Source organism: Lathyrus oleraceus, chromosome 7, assembly GCF_024323335.1.
Source record: "Lathyrus oleraceus cultivar Zhongwan6 chromosome 7, CAAS_Psat_ZW6_1.0, whole genome shotgun sequence".
Classification (NCBI taxonomy): Eukaryota; Viridiplantae; Streptophyta; class Magnoliopsida; order Fabales; family Fabaceae; genus Lathyrus; species Lathyrus oleraceus.
Genome location: NC_066585.1, coordinates 482,097,957 through 482,103,578, shown reverse-complemented (window position 1 = coordinate 482,103,578; position 5,622 = coordinate 482,097,957). Strand labels below are relative to the sequence as shown.

The following is a 5,622-nucleotide window of genomic DNA, read 5'->3' as shown; positions in this document are numbered from 1 at the left end:
GCGTACATATGCTCGACTTTGAGGGCTAATGCATCCATTTTAGCTTGCATCATGTCTATAGAGCTCAGTTCATGCACTCCTCCTTGGGCTTCCTTCTTCTCAACTGTCGCTCGTTCGACTCCCCATGATTGATGGTTTTGAGCCATGTCTTCGATGAGGGCACTAGCTTTAGGGTAAGGTTTGTTCATCAGAGCACCGCCTGCGGCAGCGTCGATGGTCATCTTCGTGTTATAATGAAGTCCATTATAGAAGGTTTGAATGATTAACCAGTTTTCTAAACCATGATGTGGGCATGCTCGTAACAACTCTTTATATCTCTCCCAAGCTTCGAACAACGATTCTCCTTGGTTTTGGGTAAATCTAGTTATATGGTTTCGAAGAACGGCGGTCTTACTCGGGGGAAAATATCTAGCAAGAAAAACTCTTCTAAGGTTATCCCAAGTCGTAATGGAATTGGGTGGAAGGGAATCTAACCATGATAGGGCTTTATCTCTGAGGGAAAAAGGGAATAATCTTAAACGTATTGCCTCAGGAGAAGCTCCATTGGTTTTAAAAGTATCTGCTAATTGAAGAAATATCTTTAGATGTTGGTTAGGGTTCTCGGTAGCGAGACCCGCGAATTGTCTCTGTTGCACTACTTGTAACAGAGATGGTTAAGTTCAAAATTATTGGCTGGGATAGTTGGGTTTACTATACTAGAACTAGGTTCTTCATTAGATGGTTGAGCGAAGTCCTTAAGAGGTCTTTGGTTTTGATCTTCGGCCATAGCTCTCTTAATTCTATGAAAGAACAAACATGCGCGAGCGTAACGTTCAGGTTCCGCCAGAGGGTTTACTAAGCTTAAACTTCCGGTACTGCGAGTTCTTCGCATTGACCGGCGGGAAATAACCTAAGTCTAAACGATATAACAATAGGAAAATGAAATTTGACGAAATTGGTCCCCGGCAACGGCGCCAAAAACTTGATGCGTGCTTTTTGCAAGTATACGAACGCGTCAGAGTAATATAAAAGATTGTCGAATCCACAGAGACCAAGTGTCAAGATATCGTTATCTGTTGTTATGGTGTTTATCAAAGGCAGTCAAAATAGGTGTTTTTCGTAGTGTGCAATGAAAAGTAGAGTATTTAAATAGATTTAATTAATAAAGACAGGGTCGAATGTAATTCACGTAATCAATTGATAATCTAAGTACTTGCTAATAGAACTACTTATGGGCAATGTTTCCTACTTTGAAAAGAACTAATTTAACAGGAACTGTCACTTTCGCGTATTTAGAACCGAGTTGTACTCCCTAATCAAACCCTCTTATTGTCACTTATAAAAAGGCGTGCATTGCGTTAGAGTAGTAAACCTATTTTTAAGAAATATAGTATCTTGACTAAGTTGAAAAGTATTATAACCTGGACTTCTTAACCAAAAGAGGTTCTTACGAACCAGACTCTAAACTTATAAATGCATCCGAAAATAGTTTTAAAATCTCTTTTCTTCTTAATGTTAAAAACTCCTAATGAACTAAACAAAGCGCTTTCGCTGTTTTTGAAATAGTTAAAAACAATTAAGTTTATAAAGACGTTGGACGGCTTTCGATCTTACCCAACGGAATTGAAGTGCGGGAAAACTTAAGTTGAAGGTTAAAATAGCCCTTAAGTGTTTCCATGGACAATTGTACGGATTATCGTTTCAATTACGATCCTTACATTCTAACCTTTTAGATTTAGTTAGACATGGTAAAATAAAAGTGCATTAATTTAAATAAAAGTAGTGCGAGTGCGGAAAGTAAATAAAAGTAGTGCGAGTGCGAGGAAATAAATAAAGTAAAAGCGAGTGCGAGGAAATAAATAAAGTAAAAGTGAGTGCGGGAAATAAATAAAGTAAAAGCGAGTGCGAGGAAATAAATAAAGAAAAGCGAGTGCGGGAAATAAATAAAGTAAAAGCGAGTGCGAGGAAATAAATAAAGTAAAGACAAGAAATAAAAACCTGCTCCATTCGGAGGGCTGAGTAAATTGCAATGCGGAAAAGAAAATGGCGGCAGGATTAACTTCCTTCCAAAGTGCTCCAAACTCGATTACAGACTCTATCACAGACTTGATGACACAATTGTGGTAACACTCCAATGCGAAGCGATTACCACTATAAAATACTGAATATATGCCTAAGTGAAACAAATTTTCTTCTGAGTTTGCCTCTGTTCTAAGTTTGGATGATTGTAAAAGTGAATTCGCGTTTCTATTTATAAGCAAGTAAAAAGATGGAAATGACTTGGATGCCCTTCAACTTGAAAATAAGAGGGAACCGTTTTTCCTCTTGTGGCGCCCGCCACAAGGCCATGGCTCCCGCCACAAGGCCAAAGTGAGGTGCCTTAGTGGATGTAGTGGGGAAACGTGGGAGTTGAGGGAAGTTGAATTTGACACGTCATGGCTTGGTCTGTGGCGCCCGCCACTGGGTAGGCCATAAGCACAAAATGCTGAATTTTAGGGTTTTTAGCCCTTTTTCACTCCTTTTCTCGATCGGGGCTCCGATTAAAGTAAAAACCCGAAAACAAAGGAAAACACAGTAATAACACAACAAAATGACAATAAAACAACTAGAATGCATGTGAAATCGGAGTCGAAAATACGTAAATTTTAGTGTTATCAGAACTCCCTTCCAAGCTTTATCTATTGCTGAACATGTTAAGAAGAAAACTCCTTCATTTGCTTCCTACAAAGATGTAAAGTTGGCCATTGAGCATGGTGCAACTACTGGATTAGGGCAAATGATTGAGCTAGAAGACAACAAGTCCCGGGCTGGTATAGGCTATTCTTTTGGGGTCTTCAACAAGCAAGGTTTGTTTAAGAGTGGTGGATTCATCCACACTGGTCAAGACGAAGAGGCTGATGCCATTTTGGAAGAGGACGAAGAGGATTCTGGAAATTTCATTATCCCTGGAGGAATCTGCAATAATTGGGTTGCTGTGGATATTCCAACATTTATCCATAAGTCAAAGTAATGTTCATTATGTTTGAAAACCCTTCTCCCATGCCAAAAGGAGAAGTGATGACATTGTTGGCGCATAAATGCAATGATATTTTCATTCAATAAATTCATGTTAAATGTTTGTTTCTCCAATTATTTTCGCTTTTCATCTGCATAATGACTTTCTTTGTTTGAATTCTAAAATCTCTTTTATATCCAAAATTATTATGCAGGTTAATCAAAACCATTGAACATAATGATCCAACACCATCTCCCAACTTTGAATTCCCTGACGAGATTACCCGTCTACTTGAGCATGAAGACAAGATCATTCAGCTGCATCTTGAGAATCTGGAAACAGTCAATTTAGGGTCTGAAGATTGTGTGCGAGAAGTAAAGATTGGGGCACTCCTGGAAGAGTCTGTTAAGAAGGGATTGATTGAATTGCTACGAGAATATGTTGACGTCTTCGCTTGGTCATACGAAGACATGCCTGGTCTAGATACTGATATTGTGCAACATTTCCTACCCTTGAAGCCTGAGTGTGTGCCTGTGAAGCAGAAGCTCAGAAGAACTCATCCCGATATGGCAGTGAAGATCAAAGAAGAAGTTCAAAAGCAAATTGATGCGGGGTTTCTGGTGACTTCTACGTATCCTCAGTGGGTGGCAAATATTGTGCTCGTGCCTAAGAAAGATGGAAAAGTTCGAATGTGTGTGGACTATAGAGACTTGAATAAAGCTAGTCCGAAAGATGATTTCCCTCTAACACACATTGATATGTTGGTAGACAATACAGCTAAATTCAAGGTCTTCTCATTTATGGACGGATTTTCCGGATATAATCAGATTAAAATGGCACCCGAGGATATGGAGAAAACAACATTAATCACACCTTGGGGAACATTCTGTTATCGAGTGATGCCCTTCGGTTTGAAGAACGCCGGAGCCATGTATCAACGAGCTATGACTACCTTGTTTCATGATATGATGCATAAGGAGATCGAGGTATATGTTGATGATACGATTGCTAAGTCGAGAACGAAAGTTGAACATGTAGAACACCTGTTGAAGCTTTTTTAGCGTTTGAGGAAGTACAAGCTTCGTATGAATCCCAACAAGTGTACCTTTGGAGTCCGTTCCGGCAAGCTATTGGGCTTTATTGTTAGTGAAAGAGGTATGGAGGTTGATCCTGCAAAGGTCAAAGCAATACAAGAGATGCCTGCGCCCAAAACTGAGAAGCAAGTCCGAGGTTTTCTTGGCCGCTTGAATTACATTTCCAGATTCATATCCCACATGACTGCCACATGTGCGCCGATATTCAAGCTCCTCCGGAAAGATCAGTCCCATGATTGGACCGAGGATTACCAAAAAGCTTTTGATAGTATTAAAGAGTATTTGTCTGAGCCTCCGATTTTGTCTCCGCCTGTGGAAGGGAGACCATTGATCATGTATCTGACAGTTCTTGAAGACTCGATGGGTTGTGTCCTTGGTCAGCAGGACGAATCAGGAAAGAAAGAGTATGCCATCTACTACTTGAGTAAGAAGTTTACTGATTGTGAGTCCCGATACTCAATGCTTGAGAAAACATGTTGTGCTTTGGCTTGGGCTGCTAAGCGCTTACGTCAGTATATGTTAAATCATACGACTTGGTTGATATCCAGAATGGATCCAATCAAGTATATCTTCGAGAAGCCTGTTATAACTGGGAGGATTGCCCGTTGGCAGATGTTGTTATCTGAGTATGATATTGAGTATCGAGCTCATAAGGCTATTAAATGTAGTGTCTTGGCTGACCATTTGGCACATCAGCCGATTGAGGATTATCAGTCCGTTCAGTATGACTTCCCAGATGAGGAGATTCTGTATTTGAAAATGAAAGATTGTGATGAGCCTACGCTCGATGAAGGGCCAGAGCCTGGTTCCAGATGGAGTATGGTGTTTGATGGCGCTGTAAATCAATATGGAAATGGTATTGGGGCAGTGATTATTACTCCTTAGGGCACACATTTTCCTTTTACAGCAAGGCTAACTTTCAAATGCACGAATAATATGGCTGAGTATGAAGCTTGTATTATGGGATTGGAAGAATGCATTGATCTTAGGATCAAACACCTCGATGTTTATGGTGATTCGACCCTCGTTGTTAATTAGATTAAGGGTGAGTGGGAAACGAATCAGCCTGGCCTCATACCATATAGGGATTATGCGAGGAGGATTTCAACATTCTTTGCTGAGGTTGACTTCAATCATATTCCTCGAGATGAGAATCGGATGGCAGATGCTCTTGCTACACTTGCTTCAATGATTGTGGTTAGACTTTGGAATGAAGTTCATGTATTTGCAGTAGAAGAGGTAAAAGATGATAAGCCATGGTACTATGACATCAAGTGTTTCCTTCAGAGCCATATTTACCCGCCTAGGGCATTTGTGAAAGATAAGAAGACTCTGAGGAGATTATCAGGAAGTTTCTACCTCAATGGCGATGTGCTTTATAAGAGAAATTTTGACATGGTGCTGCTCAGATGCGTGGATAGACACGAAGCAGACCTGTTGATGACTGAGGTCCATGAGGGTTCATTTGGTACTCATTCCAATGGTCATGCCATGGCTAGAAAGATGTTGAGAGCAGGCTACTATTGGCTGACAATGGAGTCTGACTGCTGCAAA

The 5,622-nt window shown here is 40.3% G+C and overlaps 1 non-coding gene across 1 annotated transcript; it reads left to right on the top strand.

The window, feature by feature from the left end:
- The first annotated feature begins 276 nt into the window (after positions 1 to 276).
- Positions 277 to 383, top strand: LOC127110048 (small nucleolar RNA R71). The gene has a single exon (XR_007797286.1). It is a non-coding gene; the product is annotated as a small nucleolar RNA R71 (small nucleolar RNA).
- Positions 384 to 5,622: the final 5,239 nt, after the last annotated feature.